The sequence below is a fragment of the Lepidochelys kempii genome, chromosome 1 (assembly GCF_965140265.1).
Source record: "Lepidochelys kempii isolate rLepKem1 chromosome 1, rLepKem1.hap2, whole genome shotgun sequence".
In the NCBI taxonomy this organism is placed as follows: domain Eukaryota; kingdom Metazoa; phylum Chordata; order Testudines; family Cheloniidae; genus Lepidochelys; species Lepidochelys kempii.
The window spans coordinates 303,851,621-303,870,257 of NC_133256.1; positions in this window are offsets into that span (position 1 = coordinate 303,851,621).

The following is an 18,637-nucleotide window of genomic DNA, read 5'->3' on the forward strand; positions in this document are numbered from 1 at the left end:
ATGCTATCTTAACAAAAGAAAAGATACTGGAGACCTCTTAAGTAATAGTAAATACTTAACTTGTGTATTATTAACAGGAAAACCACCCAAAACATTACTGACTGGTCAAAAAAACCCAAGCAAACTCTGAGAAGGATTTGCTACATGGTGTCATGATTTTTTTTTAATATATAATAGAAAAACATTCTTTACTCTGCAAGTGTGTGTCTTTGCAAATATATATTTATGTATTTAAGCCCATTTCAGGGCATAAAAACCCTAAAAACAACCAGTACCTTTTGAGCAAGAGAAGCTGCAATCGAGAAATCTGAGGTGAAAGGCACTCAAATAAGGGCTGCTTTGGCACTTCTCTGAAGGCCTCCAGTTAGCATTTTGAACTACCTCAAATCATGTCAAGCTTTCATTTAAAAGAACAGGCTCCATTCAGTCCCATCCTTACCATTCTCTGTATGAGGTAAACTGGAATCACTTTTACATAATTGCTTATTGTCTTAGAAAAGGGATATTTCATCTTGAAGACCAGCTTTTCCAAGAACTGTTGACGATGAATGGGTTAAAAAATAAGATGCCACTTGTGGACCCAATGTTTTTGTGCCCTCGTCTCAAAAGAAAAGCAGTCGATACTAAAAAGCTACTCCAAATACATACAAGATCAAGCACTAGAGCTGGTCAGAAAATTTCAGTTTCTAAATGGGAAAAGTTTCTGCAATGTTGTTTGCATAATTTCCCCCTTTTTCTACCAGCTCTAAAACAACCTTTAAAAAACCAACTTTGTGTCTGTTATAACAGTGCAGAAGTCCATGATGCTAGGCAGGGATTTGCGGCAAAAATGCCTGTACAGCACAGTCCAAGAAAAAGAAAGCAGCCTCACAAGCAAGGGGGGAAATGCAGGCACGATTGTATGAAAAATCCCACCCAACTTCACAAAAACAAACCCAAAGTTGCTTATTTTACACTAGTTTGGCTAAGCTCACTACAGAATGATCCCCCCCCATACAACATTCTGGGTAACTTTGCTTCCTACTCCAAAGTTCCTACTATCATATAAATTTTTTTACACTTAGCTGTATGAACTTAATTTAACATCCATAACTCCAATCTGAATCATTTTTCTGTTCTTATCACTCTGCCTTTAGCTGCAGCTCAGGAATACAATTTTCCCTGTATTCAAACTGACCACTTAGAGTTACACAACAACATAAAAATGGCCATACTGGATCAGACCAGTGGGCCATCTAGCCACGTACCCTGTCGTCTGACAGTGGCCAATGCCAGATGCTTCAAAGGGAATAAAACAGAAGAAAAATCATCAAGTGATCAATCCTCTTCATCTAGTCTCAGTATCTAGCAGTCAAAGGTTTAGGGACACCCAGATCATGGGGTTGTATCCTTGACCACTTTGACTAATTGCCATTGATTGACCTATCCTCCATGAATTTATCTAATTTTTTTGAACCCAGTTATACTTTTGGCCTTCACAACATCCTTTGGCAATGCATGCCACACGTTGGACGTGCATTTTGTGAAGAAGTACTTCCTTTCGTTTGTTTTAAACCTGCTTCTCTTGATCAGGGCTTTTATTAGCAGCAGGACACCCTCCAGTGCATGTCTGCATGTCTGGGGGCTTACTAAAGGTAGACTTACACGGCAGTGCATGCACGTGTTTTTCCAGTTTAGTCAGTCATTTCATTAGTTAGTTTCAACATATGTCCACAGCATGTGTAAGGGTTAAATTAGTCTCCTCAGCAACCTTCCTTGCACTGAGTCTGACGCAATACCACATACAATGTAGTCTTTAATGAGCAATTCACACAGTTCTCCAAATGCACAAGTCATTGTACAGCCAGTTTTAAATCAGTCGTGTATTGGTGCATACTTTCCCCATTTATTTGACTTCTGGGTGCCTCTCATATGGGAGATTTCTCTGTAGTGCACAGCACGCTTCCAACTTATTCTTTAAGATCTGTATTTTTTTCTTTATCTCCTGCATCAAATTGAATGCTTCTTAAATGCTTTTGCTTCTTAAACTGCCACATGAAGAAGTAATGCTGTTTGCAGCCATTCATCTTTGTTTGTACCACTCGCAATTCTGTACTGCTCAAATCTTTACTTCCACTTTCTCCAGTTTTCTGCTGCATTTCCTTCAAACACGAACTTTTCCAGAGGCTTTAGTTTGCCCTTTTTCTTTTCGGGTTTGTTATACTCTTCTTACTTTTTGTTTTGTTCTGGCACCATCTAATAGCTGTTGTCAACTTGCTATTTTGACATTAAAAAAAATACTGGAAACATTTTAAGTAACAGTAAAAACTTTACTTAAATTGTTGTTTGCCAAGAACTGTACATAGGTGTTGCTGGCATGCCTGCAAAGTCTGAGCCATGTGCTTCTGATGACAAGGCTCACTTAAACAGTGACTCCTCCATCCAGCACTATTGGTAACTTTAGCCAAGTTCCTACTATCATTACATCTATCATGATTACTTTATTGTAACTACTGTATGTCAATAAATATCAATGTGTTTATATTTATGGGAACCTCCATACTGTGTATGATGAAGACTCACTAGTCAAATTACATAGATCTAGTAACCACCCAAACACACCGAGAAATCTGTTATCTACAGCCAGGGATGCATATATCACAGAATATGCTCCAAGGAGAAAGTCCAGGATATATACCTTAAACGCACTCAAAACTGCCTTCACCAAACAAGGACACTCCACCAGAGAGGTAGATAGCATCATGAACAGGCCACTCAAATACCCTGAAAGAACCTGCTTCAATACAGAAATAAACCCCCCTCTGACTCCTAGTTCTCACCTATTACCCCACACACTGAACCATACAAGGTATCATCAAACAACTGCAGCCCATACTTGATGGGGAGCGCATCCTGAAAGAAATCTTTCCTGAACCCCCTCTTCTCGTCTTCTAACAGCAACCTCTCTAAACTCATCATCAGAAGCAAGCTCCCAGGACCAGGACACACCAACTCAAAGTGGCACCAGACCCTGTCAGAACAACAGATGCAAAACCAGCAATCTTCACTGCTACAATGATCAACACCCCCTGCCCACAACACATCTTTCAAGATCCATGGATCATACACATGCCTATCACATGTGGTGTACCTCATCCAGTGCAGTAAATGCAACTATATGAAACCAAACAATCACTAGGCTCTTGAATGAATTCACACAGGAAAAGACAAAAACACCATACTTGCTTAGACCAAAGGTCCATCTAGCCCAGTATCCTATCTTCTGACAGTGGCCAGTGCCAGGTGCTCCAGAGGGAATGAACAGAACAGGTAATCATCAAGTGATCCATCCCCTGTTGCCCATTCCCAGCTTCTAGCAAACAGAGGCTAGGGACACCATCCCGGCCCATCTTGGCTGATAAAATTGATGGACCTGTCCTCCATGAACTTATCAGGTTCTTTTTTGAACCCTGTTATAGTCTTGGCCTTCACAGCATCCTCTGGCAAGGTGTTCCACAGGTTGACTGTTCTGCATATTTACAGAATTACTTTGATCTAAGTACTTGGCTCAGGGGTGTGAATAGTCCACTCCCCTAAGCGACATAGCTATACCAACCTAAGCGCTGGTAAAGACAGCACTATGTCAGTGGGTCAGTTTTGACCTCACCCACTTTGTCTCTCTAATCAAATTGCAGACATTTGTAGTATCAGTGGTTTAGAATATTTCAATCAATTTTTTTCCACATTATTTACTGTACAACTTCCCCCAATTCTTTTCTTCCGTCCTGTTTATTTCTTTCACTTTCTTTTCTTCCATTGGATTCCCTTCTTCAGCTTCTGCCCTCCCCTTCCATTTCCTCATATATTCTGTTCTTCCGTTTCCTCCTCCTCTTCCCATTCCCCCACACTTTTGTTTTACTTCTGATTTTCTTGTGTTTTCTGTTTTATTTCCCTCTCCCCTCTGTTCCTCTTCCCCTTGTTCTCATTCTTTGCCTTTCTGTCCTTTTCCTCTTCTCCCCGACTTCTTTCTCCCTCTCTTGTTTCTCTATCTGCTTCTGAATGCCTGTCAATTGTCTCTCAGACTGACAGGCAGCAAAGATTCCATGGGTGTCATTCATTAACACTGGCAAACAGTATTGTTCTGGACTTCTTATTTGTAGAGTGCCACAGATGTGAAAGGCAGCATTATGCAGATCAAGAGCCACCACTGGGAAGAGACTCTTATCACTCTGTTCTCTCTCTCAGCCACTCTTCTAGTACGGTATATTAGCCACATAGATTCTGGGAAGAACAGTCAAATGGCAGTTCAGACAGCAACAGACAAGCTCAGACCTCAGACAAAAGAAGGTTACTCACCCACAAAAACACAAGGGTAAATAGAGTTTTGGGATGCACACTCTTGAAAGCAATTGGTGAGTCACTGATATCGACTGAGGACCCTCAACTTTATGCAAGAAAGAAAAGCTTGGCACAAAGCCAAGCTGTCATCAAGGATGTAGCAGACAAAGAGGTTCTTCTGCAGTAGTCCAGGTTTGCTTGGGATATTAGGGCAGATTAGATTCCCCTATAGGGGTGCCATGAGGGATGCATAAACGGAGTAGAGGGATTGATTGGTTGAAGAAAATAACCTTTGTGACAACTAGAAGATCATAAAAAGCAAGGCTTTGCTTACTGCAGTGAACTATGGTTGTTATTATTTAGATGTAAAGAGAAACAAGTTCCCTATACAATGCTCTAGGTGTCCAAACACTTAATTAGAATTGCAATAAAATCCCAGCAGCATTCAAATATTCATTTCAAACCAGAAGTCAGCCAGCTGGCCACCTACAAAAATACTTCTTTGCACTCCTTCATTGTTCTAGGAAGCAATTATAATGGAAGTTATTCTTATTAGCCAAATCATTCAGTATTTGTGTGGAAAGGCCCATTACAGCCAGTGATTGAAAATGGCTAATGGGCTAATTGTCTTACTCACCTATGCAGAACACAAGATGTAGGGTCATATCCTCAGCTGGTGTAAAACAGAACAGCTCCAATGGAGTCAATGAAGTAATGATGATTTACACAGCCTGACAATCTGACCCATAATATTTGTTTTCACTTTTTCTTGACCTGCACTGTTGTATGGTGGCGTGATATGCCAATGAACAGCGCCAACATGCAGTGATTTTATGAGGAACAATTCCCACCTGGCAAATTTTCTTCTATGCTAAAGCTCAGTGCCCTCTTTCAAATCCTCCCTTAAAATCTTTATCTTGCATGATGCCTACAAAAAAATTGGCAATGGTTAGGCAGCTGGTAAGCTGAGACCAATTCTTATCATGCTGATCAATATCACCTCATTATTACTTTGTGCCCCCTTGTCTGTTTATTGTGTTCACTTCTGTCTTTCGTCTTAGAATGTAGGAAAGATGGCCTAGTGGATAGGGTGCTTGAGTACACTGCAGGACTTCCTTTGTGACCTCAGCATATTCACTTAATCTACCCTGTACCTCAGCGGTAAAATGAGAATAATACTTCTCTACCTACAGGAGAAAAATCCATTAATGATTGTGAGACACTCAGATATTGTGAGGATAAGGGCCAGATAAGTATACAGAGATGAATAAACTCTTCAGGGTAGGGACCATCTCTTTTTCTGTGTTCATACAGCAACTAGTTGAATGGGGTTGGGATTCTGGTACCTCTGCAATATAAATTATAAATATAATAATGATCTCTGTACTGATCTAAGTCAGATGTAGGGCTGCAGTGAAGTAACAGTTGTAGAGGGGAGTTAAGAATCTTTGGAGAGCTTGCACAGGGACTGTGTAGTCATTCTAGTTTGATTCGCCTGGGAGAGCTATAAACTCTGAGGCTACAAAGAGTTCATTTACACACAGAGATGAGCGGAAGCGAGATGCTGGGAGAGTGGCCAAGAGCAGCCATTATGAGACTCAGGATCTCTCCTACAACACGTAGATACAATCCAGGGGGTTAATAGAGGCTACTAGTCAAAATTATTTGTTTATCTGTGCTTTATGGGTTTTATTTTCTGGTGATCTTTTTTCAAAGATTGTTTTTACTCTTCTACAAATAAACATATCTTGCATTTATTATTTTATTGTTATTACCACAGTAATAATGATAATTCATATAATATCTTAATTATAAATAGTTCCTTGTGTGCCTAAGGGATCCTAATGTGTTTCACACAGTATAGGCACAATCCTCAATTTACTCAGGCCAAAGTTATCACTGACATTTATGTGGACTTTCCCTGAATGAAGGCATGTAGAGGGCTGTACGGATAGATGCAAGAATAGGTAATTGAAATGTAGGCACCCAAGGGGTGTATCTTGCAACTTTTCAAAGCCACACAATACCACTACCCAACATTTAGGGCAGGAAAAGTGAAGACAAATGATGTATGCAACTGAAACTGTAAAGAGAACTTTGGTGAGCTGAATGTAATTTCTAGAGTTGGTCAAAAAATGAAAAATATTCTTTGTGGAAAATTTCAAGTCATTATTCGTCCTTTCAGAGCTTCAAAACCCCTTCAATTTTCCCGCTCAACTCCTTCTCACCTTCTGAACTCACAGTCAGCTGAGGAGACCTAGGACTTCCTCTAAACCAATTAATGCAAATCTTAATCCATCAGATGACTTGCTACTGTGATGACAAGCACTCCATAGACTCCACCTAGTGGGTATCCTAGCCATCCCATCCTGGACATCAAGAGATCATGTCTATAAACGAACCTGTCTTTGGGATGGTAGTTTAAAACACCAACACTTTGACAATGTGTTCTGCCTGACTTGTCTTTTTGTTCAAACCTTTAAAAAAAATGTCTACCCTAACTCAGGTGACTTGATCTTCCTTGAACCTTTAGACACTTCCTGCTTTTTGGAGACAGTACTTCCTATCTGTGACTGACAACTGGGGCTGTGAGAAAAGAATGGGGAAAACATCCCATGCGAGATTGCTCTTCTGCTGCTGATGATTGGAGTTGAACTCTGAAGGGTGCCCAGGACTTTCCAACCATCAACAGAGGAGAAAAGGTAAGCCAGGAAAGCTTCTGCCATAAACTGATTTGCTGGAAATGAGTGTAAGTAGGGTGAGTAATGTGAACCCCAGGACCATTCCACCACTCATAGGAAAAGGGCTTGACTTTTAAATGTCACCCACAGATCCACTATAAGGGGGCAAGCTTAGGTTATTTTTATTTTTCTGCTATTTTTTTCTGTTTCCAGCTTGTTTTCGTTCCACTACTAGACTATTTGTACACCTCTTTCTCCCCATTGTTACTCTGCATCCCTTTCCCCATTTCCTCCTCTCTTTCTTTTCCATCCTACTACTTGCCTGCTTCCTCCCCCATTTTCCTTCTTCAAATAATTTCCCTTCCCACTCACCAAGCCGGCTTTCCTTCCCCTCACTCACCATATTCCATTTTTCCACCCTCTCATTTTCCTCCTTCTCCATTTGTCCCTTCCTCTCCATTTTCCTGTATGATTTTCTACCTGAAGGAAAGTGATATCTCTGCAGGCTCTTAAGCACTCATTGATCACCTGCAAGCCATAATACTGAGTGCATCTTCCTGCAGTGCCCCCTGTCTCAGGTTACCATAGAGACAACAAAGCAGCTGAAAGGGGAGTTAGCGCTGCCCTGCAGGATGAAGCTGTTGGTCAGTTTGCCAAAGCAGGAGATTGGCAGGAAGTCATGGTACCAACCACATGCAGGCCTCATTTATTTCCTCCCAATTAAAGGCAGTCTGTAGGGGAAAAGTAAAGTGCCAGTACATTTGAACTGACGTGAACCAACCCACTGAGAGTGCTTGTTAGCGCTCACCATACTCATAATTTCCTCTCACTGATTGATAGAATGGTGTATATATGGCAGACAGCAAATTCATTACAACACATTAGCCAGACAGGCAGACAAATGCCCACAGGGGCAGAAAAGCTGTAAGGAATAAATAAAAACTTTATTTTAAAAAAAGTCCCTTCTTTTTCCCCAGGCTATGGTGAGGTAGACTGCAGGAGTGGGTGATTGGAGGGCCGGGCAAAGGGAAGGGAATGGCAAGTAGGGGTGGGGAAGTTGATTAGCAGTCAAACATGCTCCTGGAACACTCAGGGTCATATTTAGATTTTGTATAATAACTGAACCTCTGCTTGTGTTTTTTTCCCCACTGCTAAATGAAGTTATTTTCAAGAAAGAAAGAAACCCAATAAAATTCCAGACAATGATCTATCTCCCAGTTCAGTCCTGGAATATCACATTTGAAATGGGTGTTTGGCCCTTTCGTTCATTGTAAATTAGTGTCCCTTGGTTTAATAAATTAAAAAATAAGCAAACTACTCTCAGCATTTATCAACTGCTACCACCGTGTGGCATTTGAGAGACCACAGTAATCTCCTATTCTGAGTAGAGGGAAATACAGTTGTATGAGCTGATACCACTGTTTGGAAATTGCTGGTAAATGTTGACTTCTGTAATGCACCGTCACCACCAAAATAACATGGGTGAATATGACTACTAGATATCAACCTCAAACTGATCCTGATTGAGATGGGAGAACTGGACTAGGCATTATGGCCTCTAAGAGCCCGGGGCTGTGGGAACAGTGGCAAAGGCAATCATCCCATGCCGGATTGCTCCTCCACTGCTATCAACTAGAGTTGAGTTTTGAAGGCTGCCCAGGACTTTTCCCACCATCAATGGAGGAGGAAAGGTAAGCCAGGAAAGCTGCCATAAAATGATCCACTGATAGTGACTACAGTAAGGGGAGTCAGGTAAACCCCAGGACTATTCCACTATCCATAGGGAAAGGGTTTGGCTTTTAAAGATCACCCACAGATTCACTGTAAGGGGGCAGGCTTAGGTCAATAGAAAGCTGAGCCTAAGTGTTCTGGCTCAGGTAGGATGTTTTTGATCGGGATGGGCCCAAAGAGGAGCCAGTTTGCTATGATTTACTTACCACCTGCCCCTCTGTTAGGCTGTGTTAATTCCAGCAGCCTTTTTTCCTTCCCCTTCAGGATCCAAGTGAGTTAATTATATTATAAGACTATTTAAAAACCCAGCTTTCTACAGATAGCGCAGTATACTGAATTTTGCTTTATCAATGATTGTTGGTAATACAGGTACCTCAGAGAAGTCAGATGTTTTGTTTGATGGAATGTGTGTTCCCACTGGAAAAAATCCTTTGAATCCTGGATACTGTGGAACTGGCGTATAACACCACGAATAACATGCCTGGGGCTCTTCTGGATAGTGTTTGTCCATCCGCTCCTGATCCTGTATCTTTCCTCAGAGCTGAAATTGTAGTCCAGTAAGTGCCTGCAACATAGCTTTAGTTCCTCCTGTTCCACTATTAACAGAGCTGAAAGAATCACTGTAGAAAAACACAAAAATAAAATAGAAGCAGCAATTTGATTTATATCACAATGTAAGGCTACTACAGTGAAAGAACAGTTCCTTAAATAGAAAACCAAATTAATGTTATGGTGGTTAGAGTGCACCCATAAGGACACAATCCCCAATGTATTACTAAAAGATGAGAAGAAACAGTTGGCATTCAGTTAACAATCATGTTTGGAGGTTTGTGACTGACTTTGTTATTCCAAGGGAAGCCAGGTACTAGTCTCTTGGGATTATGTACAAAGGCAAGAAAGAAGTGGACATGTATGAACCTCAAAGGTGACTGCTGGGTTAATAAAACAGTCTGTTTTCTGTTCACCCCACTCTTCCTCTCAGTGTGCAAGTACATTAAAATATGTCAAAAGGAAAGCCATTTGCTGGGGAGAAATAATTCAGTTAAAAGTCAAAATTTCCAGCTGGTGCATTGCCTTGGTGTGTATAAGTGCACTAACAAAGTGACCCACATATCTCACTGGATGAAAGTTGATATCCTCATTAAAGTAGAAACAAACACTTAAAATAGGAACAACTGCCAGTTAAAAAGAATAGAGCACAATTGATATAAGCCTGCAGTTTTCCTTACTCGGTTTCCTACTTGTACTATAACAGCTATACTATATATGTAAGTAACCTCTTGAAAAAAGCAATGAAGCCAAAGCTAATTCCATATGCGGTGTCCACTCTACTTTGCTAGAGGAATTTTGTTGCTAATAGTCAAGTATATTATTGTTCCATGTTTAGGGGGCAGGAAATCTTTTGAAGTCCACTTTATATGCAGTCACATACAAAATAGGGACCTATTCCTGCAAAACCCTGTTGTACAATAGTAATCCTTATAAATGTGGAATAGTCCTGCAGAAATGAAGAGGACAATTCATAGGAGCATGTAAGTATGACTCACAGGATCAGCATCATAGATTTTAAAATAATGTTATCTAAATGGCTTCTACTGACTTGCCCCAGGAAATTCAGAATTAATGCTTCACGTCCATCTTTAATTCACTCTGGTGGGTCTAAGTGTTGTATCAGTCATGTTGCGTGAGATCAGGTCACCCACTGTTTGTTCCAGGCCTCTGGTGGAGGGCAATATTAGATGAAAGTTCAAGCAAAACGGGGACAGATTTCACACTGTGCAGTAAGCAGCCTTTTTGTTTTTTTAAATCAGCTTTAAATAATATTAATTAATAAATCATTTCATTTGAAAAAAAGGGAAGAAAGAAAGAAATCTGTGAGAGACATGTATGAAATTCGACAATTTCCAAAAATCTGCATTAATAACCAAATAGGAGCCATTAGAATCTACCATCTAAATATGAATATAGGCAATGTTCCAAATGTATATCCTCGGGACTTTTTAAAATGTGCATTATTTTTCTCAAGCTCATAACTCCTTCCCCCATTATGCAAATACATACTTAGGGTCTTTTGAAAAATGCATTTTATGAACCTATTAGACTATAATAGCTCTTAAGTAGCTGTTATGAGCTAGCGTGTCCATACATATCCACGAACTTTAAAAATGTTTTAAAGCATTATATAGAACATTACTATTTATTATTGTTACTATAGGTTCAGTGGAAGACAGTCTGGTAACTGTTGTGCACTTCTTTCTCACTCAGGTTTCATCCTTCTCAGTTTATCTGACATTGGCTAAAGTGAACCCATAACGAGGGCATACTTGGTTGAACCGTAATGTAAGAATTTAAGCACTGCTCCTACAAGTGGTTCCGTGAAGGTGGACATGGAGACACACTGAAATCAGTGGAGATTTGCCCACTTGGAATAAGCTGCAGGATCAAGGTCTTCCTTTCTTCTCCTTTGGTGCCAAAACATAAGTGAATTGAGTCTCAAAACAGGATGCTGCAAAAGTTCCATATTACAGCTGGGGACCAGTGATTTAGATAACTTGCCCCAAGTGTCAAAGGAAGCCTGCACGGAGCTGAGAATAAAATCATGTGGCATCTCTTGGCTCCCAGGGCTGTGCCTTAGCCACAAGTACTAATGGCTTGTGCAGCTGAATAGAGCCCAGTGCCACAAACGAACAAGAGAAAATAAACCCTGTTTCCTTTTTATTACATTACTTTTATCCTGAAGGCATTCATGTTCTTTTGGTCCTTAAATTGAGACAGTCTATCATGTATTCCTTGAACATCCGAAACTCCCTTTCAGTTCAATGGGATTTGGGGGCTTATTATGAACACAGAATGAGGCACTAAGGGTGAAAATCCATCCCCCTCCTTGACAGCCTCGTAGGCCCTGCCCCACTTGCAGCAGTAACTGCACCATGCTTCTGCACAGAGGAGGCTGAATGTGGGGATACTACTCAGAGGGTGCACACTCTGGGCCTGCTCCTGCTCCCAGTGACTTCACAGAGAGATGGATCAGACCCTCTGTTCACAGCATGGAGCCTGGCTCCAGCATGAAGTCCCTGTGCAGCACCATGCACAAGGCGGGACATAAGAAACAAAGAGGTGAGTTAGAGGAACCTTCTCCGCAGATCTTCTCTTCCTTGTACTGCAGGGTTGAGATGGCCACATAAGGCCACAGGGGACACTACTCCAGTCACTGAGCTATAATAGCCTGTGCAGAGTGGCTCCTCAGTCACTCTGCAAACCATTAGAGTCTCTCCTTCCAACCCCACGACTTATATGCCCAGGGCCTAGATGAGTTAATCAGGCTGGGTACTGGATATGAGCCCCAGTGAGTACTGAGGAGTGCGCATTATGCAAAGTAACACAAGTGGCTGCAAGAACTCCTTCCTGGGCTCTGCAATCTTGTATCAATTTGGATATCACTGTTGCAGTGCAGACCCATGCAGATAAAACTCCCTCTGTAGTGTGCTAAAAATGTTACTGGATATGCAGAATAGTAGTTCTTCTAAACAAAGGAACTTAGTCATTTTCATTTATTTTTCCCCTTCAAAAATGCCCCAAGGCAGTCATCTATTTCAGTCAATGGTAACCTGAAAATGAAAATATATATATATATATGAACTATAGGAGCACAAAAGGCATCTAAACCCACAAACATTATTTTTATACACACCAACTCAGCTGAATAAATTTCTTCGCATTTCATTGGAACTCTTGGTTAACTCTTTGTATGCCAAGTTTTGACAGAGAGTTATATGCCAATGGAATTGCATATGTATTATAGAATGCTCTCTTACAATGGAAGGGAAGGAGGACAGTAACATACAACTGCAACAGATGTAAAAGAATCTCAAATATTTTTTTCAATTTTAAAAAGTTACATTTGTTTCAAGGTTTTTCCACCCCCCAAAAGTCATAAAAGTAAAAATTAACTTCAAACATATAAAGTATTTAACCGCTATTACTAAAAATTACTTTCAGAATTTGTTCCAATATGTTATTAATAACAAAACGAAGTTAAAAAAAACCAGCCATCTAATACTGGGTTGTTCCTCATTTCAGAGTGGGAGCTGGGGGGAGGCTTAGGGGGGCTGGAATTGTTAAGCCTTTTTTCAATTTTTTTTTCCTTTTTTAGTTGAAATTTAGAACTTTTCAAAATTATCTGACTAGCTCCACTGGTCATGGAAATTCCAAGATTAAAAAAGAAAAAACAAATGTGAAAATGGAGTTCAGGTTGAGAATACATATCACTAACTGAATGGTAAAAGACCTTGCAGGGATTCAGAATTAAGGTTACACTTCAAAGAAAGCTCAACATGTTCACTTATGCACATGCAGAGTTAAAGAATCTAGACAGACTTAACTCTGCCCTGTTGTGATACCATGTGTGACAAAGGTCCTGCTCTACCTTGGTGGGTCTTGCACTTATTGGCAGATTTGCTCGCCTTGGAGCTTTATGGCAGCTCTCAGCTTGGCCATTTTTCTGAATTCACAGTCCAGGTCGACTCCTCCTATGTCTGACCAGGAGTTGGGAGGATCTGGGGGGAACCCGGGACCACCCTCTACTCTGGGTTCCATCCCAGGGCCCTGTGGAATGCAGCTGTCTAGAGTGCCTCCTGGAACAGCTGTGTGACAGCTACAACTCCCTGGGCTACTTCCCCATGGCCTCCTCCCAAAACCTTCTTTATCCTCACCATAGGACCTTCCTCCTGGTGTCTGATAATGCTTGTACACCTCAGTCCTCCAACAGTCCGTGTTCTCACTCTCAGCTCCTAGTGCCTCTTGCTCCCAGCTCCTCACACGCACACCACAAACTGAAGTGAACTCCTTTTTAAACCCCGGTGCCCTGATTAGCCTGCCTTAATTGATTCTAGCAGCTTCTTGATTGGCTGCAGGTGTTCTAATCAGCCTGTCTTAATTGTTTCGAGAAGGTTCCTGATTGTTCTGGAACCTTCCCTGTTACCTTACCCAGAGAAAAGGGACCTACTTAGCCTGGGGCTAATATATCTGATTCTATTACTCTCCTATAGCCATCTGACCTGACCCTGTCACACATGCTATAAACATACAGTTATGATTAAGTCATTTTAGTGTCTGTGATCCCAGATTAGATGAAGCTGATTTTTAAAGACACACTAGGGCTTCCTCATATTTTTCCCCTTATGGTGTTATATGAGATACCAACTTCCTGAATTCAAAACTGGCAAGACAGTCACTGACGGAGCCAACTTTGCAACTGGGATGGGAGGGTGGGAGTTGTGCACAGAGGTTTTGGGGGATCTGGGGCAAAATCTGAAACTGAGGCTGACCACCCTTCCTAAAAATGTATCACTGAGAGGAGACTTATTTTGGGTGAGGGGGGGAGGAGGATGCCTTGCATTCACTGCACAGCAATGACTCAGCTCCTGTCCCATGGAGCTGGACTTGGCTCCATGCTCAGGATGTTGCGACCTGGCACGCAGGATCACAGCACCACTCAGGTGTCCTGGCCACCCCTCAATCGTGATGGAGGGGCCTAGGGGCTGAGTCTGTGATGCTATGACCCCACATACCTGGTCAGAACACCACGTGGTTTGGGGGCTCTCTCAAACAGGGGAGCTTTGGACAAACTGCTGCTTTTACCACACATCTGGCCAGCCTTGTGGGGGGGAGGTGTGCAATGGGTCATTGGTGGTGCCACTAACCCCCCACAGCAGCACCCTCCACCCCAGCTCCATAACCCTAATCCTGGTCCTGTGCAGAGGGGAGGCCTTGAGGAAGAGGGGCAATGGAAAGCGATCCCATCTTTCAGTCACTCAGCCCTCCTTTTAGCTCCCTGCTGGTTTTAAGTAAAAGTTTTTACATAACTCAAAGCCTGGCATGTGTGTTTTACTTCCACTCGGAGTAAAACAGAAGATGGAGATATTTTGTAAGAAAAGATGGATCTTTACAAAAGACTACGGGAAACAAGTCAGACGAGCTCCACTACTAAACAATGGAGATAATGAATAAGTGGGCTAGCCTGAAACTGGTTAGGATGATGCACTGAATTGGAAATTCAGCAATAATGTTTAAAATGTAGACGGGAAAGAGAAGAGTGAGAGCTAGTCAGAAAATCAAGTATGACCCTGCATTAAATATAGCAGGGGGGAAGAAACAACAGTGAGATTTTGGGTTATATTTCCAAAGGCATCAAATTATGGATCCGGCAATATCCTTTCTCTCTACAGCGCTGATGAGATTGAATTTACTACTACATATAGCTCTGAGCACCCCACAGCACAAAAATGAAAAATATGTGAAAAAGAATAATAGCAAGCATTGCTAAGGAGTCAGGGGACTGATTTATAAGAATTAAATGACAAATGGGTGAGATGCATAATAGTCCACAAATAGGTGAAAGGCATAAATACTGAGGAAGAAGATGAAATGTTTATAATAATACAAGAGGTTATCACTGGTCATGATTAGTATATTAAGAATGTTAAACAGGTAGAATACCATGAAAAATTCTTGACAGTGAATCTTAAAAGACAGTGATTGTGTCCCAAAGAAAGTCCCATAATTTGAGTCCTTTAAAACTAGACTTGGCTTTGTACTAGTACAGCTACTGGACAATAGGTCATGAATCTGTTTTAGCAGGGGATGGACAAAATGACCTATCAGGTCTGTTTCCTCTCTAACGTCTTTGAGCCCATAAAGTTCTAAGTCAGATGTTTGCATCTCTTGTCCATGTAATCAGCAGTGCTCAGTGTAGCCACAGGGAGAGATGAAAAGGTGAGGGTAGTCATACAGTTATCTGATATAAGTCAGAAGAAACCCATAATAGTTAAAAATTATTTTTTATACAGTAATTATAAATATAGTTTTCTTTTCAGGGCTTAGGATGGAAAACTGAATGGAAAACTGGACTTTAAGGACATGGATAAAGAACAGTACATGAAGAAGTCATTGTTGCAGATGGATCAGGGAAAAGATGCAGAAGAAAATGACATTAAAGATATTGCCCTGCTATCAACAAAAAGAAGTAGCAGAGTTTGATGCATCATCAGTGGTCTTGTTTCCTCCTATTCTTCACCAAGTAACAACTATTTGAAGTCAGAATCCTAACGAAGGCCCGTTGTTCTTCAGCTCTTCCATGATAATCTCTTTATCTCCTCCCTGCATTAGGGTGCCCAGATACTGAAAGAAAAAATTCAGATCTAAGGAACATCAGCAGTAATAGTCTGATTTGAAGGTGAATATATTGGTGATATTATAACCTGCTTTTAGTCATGAATTAATGTCAGATTAAATAATGATTAATAATACTTAGTTCTTATGTGCACCAGTAAAAGTACTGCAACTAGCTATAACATCTGGCCACCTGGATATCACAACCCATGGATTTTACCCAGTGATTCCTACAAGAACACTCTGTTCAAACACAAACCACAGGGTTCTAGTTTGTCCCCCCTTCATAGTTAACATGTGTATGAAGGAGACAGTGAGATGATGAGGGCTGCAGTGCTAACAGGGTGGGGATAAAATGCAGCTTTACAGCTCCTTCTAATTCAATACAGGGTGTCTTTGCCCTGCTTTCAGGGTGCAGGGCTGTGATAGTGGCTTGGATTCAAGCAAGCTGGCTGAAGCTCAAGCCAGGAATTATGCATGTATGGGCCAAAGGAAGAATGTGACAGAAGTCACTTGTGCTGGAATCCAAAACTCTGAGAAGATTCAAACTGCTACTATTTTTAAAAAAGAGGTCAGCTTGCCAGAGAAGTGTTTCCTTCTTTCCACACAAAAATGAAATAGATGGAATATAGGCTGTTCTGATGTGTACTTCCACAGCCCTCACCCCCCACCAGTACCAATACCCCATTATTATTATTATTTGTATTGCCATGAAGCCTAGGAGCCTCAGTCATGCACCAGGACACCATTGTGTTAGGCACTGTACATATCCCCTTGTCAACAATTTGATTAAAGACAAATTTAACAAATGATTGAGGAGTAAGGCAATTTCAGACCATTCTTTACAAAGCCTCCTGGGGTGCATAAACTCCAGATTGCCACATAAACTGGGCTACCTGCCACCCTGACCAATTCTGGGGCTCCCTCTCCCCTCCCCAGTGCACAAGGGGAAAGGGAAGCAGAGAAACAGCACCCACACTCAGTCTGTAGGGAAGGAATTGCTGGAGTGGCGGGAGGCTCATGTGTCTCAGTCTCCTTTTCTGCCCCTTGCTGGGGTTGAGGAGGGAGCCCAAAGTCTTCATCACCCCTTACAGCTTCAGTAGAGGGCCAGAACCAAGATGGGGATGGGTTTATTTTCTTTTAAATTAAAACAACAAAAAAGGGTACCTGTGGTGGTTGGGAAGCGTTCCTTGTGCCGTGAGTATTGTTGCCGAGGGAGATTGTAGAATCTCCATCATTGGAGATTTTTAGGACCAGGTAAGACAAACACCTGTCAGGGAGGGGCTAGATAGTACTTAGTCCTGCCTTGAGTGCAGGGGACTGGACTAGATGACTCCTCGAGGTCCCTTCCAGTTCTATGATTCAATTTCCCCCATACTCAGTCACCTCGCGAAGACCCCCATTGGACCCCCAACAGCACTAAGCTTTTCAACAGTGCATACTCAGTGCCAACCTTGATGTCATGCTTTAAAGGTCCAGTTGCCATATACTGCAGTCAGGCTTTGACATCCCCATTGAAAATGGAGAGGAATTGGGCACCAGATATCATTCCCAGAAAAGTCTCACTCCCTTCGGATGAGAATTTGTTTCTGAGTCTGCAGATCCATGTGGACCACAAAGCTCCTATCGGTTCCATGCCATAGAATACCACATATCAGGACAGAATTTGGCGTATAACATGGTGCAGATTACAAACTAGCCATCTCTTCATATTACACAACTAAAGACAAATATGCTTAGTCCATAAGACAGCCAGTCCGAGCACAGCACAGCTAGAGGAGAGAAGTTTAAAACAAAAAATAATGTTTCTTGACTTGAGACAATATTTTCTTCTAGTTATAAATGATATAAGCCTGTTTCAACATACCAATTCTACCTCACCAGGTAGGAACAAGAAAGGAAACCTGTGAGGAAATGTAATGATCTTTCTTTATTTCTGTGTTCCCCTTCCTCACACATCTTGCCAACATTTCTGGATTAAACTTAAAGAACAAATTTCGAACATAGGAAACATAAGAAGGGGGAAATGGGCCCCATGCCAATCATCTCTTTCCTGCTAAGAAACAAAATGGTACTTTGCAAAAATAGTGTTGCCCCTTTTTGACCCGAGTGGCTAGTCAAAGTTTGGGGCCCTGGGGATGTTCCATTGGAAGTGGAAATTGATGGAGTCTGGTGTTTTCTTTGTTCATTTTTCTTTGTTAATCTTGTTTATTTACAAAGAGTGTACAAAGTCCAGCTTCTCTGAATGCAGGAGGCACCAAAAACAAAAGGTGCAGTTTCTTAGTTTACAGCCCCAAGCATCTTCAGCCAACAGACCTGAAAACTCTCTCTCTAGCTATTTCCAGGGTCACACTGTGTTCACTTGCTACTGCTTAACTTTCTTGTTTTTGCCTCTGCTTCTCTCTCTGTTCAGTGTGGTCTCAGTGTCTGTGTGTTCTGCCTTCCCTCACACACATTACCCAAAACAACACTCAGCAAAAACCCTCCACTCACTCAGTCCAAGAACTGCTGGGTGAGTTCACAACCCCTTTTGTCTTAGGTGCTTGTGGTTAAGTTATCCTGACAGTTAAGTTAACTGAAGAGTGTGCTCAGACCCCATCTCAAAGAGGGTTGTGAGTCACGCAGTCACAGGTACCCCTCATCATAACAACAGCTTCACTTAGCAGCACACCAATTTATGGACTCCCACCATCTGCTTTTCTGTATTTTCTCTTTACTTGTTTGACTTCGAGTTTTTC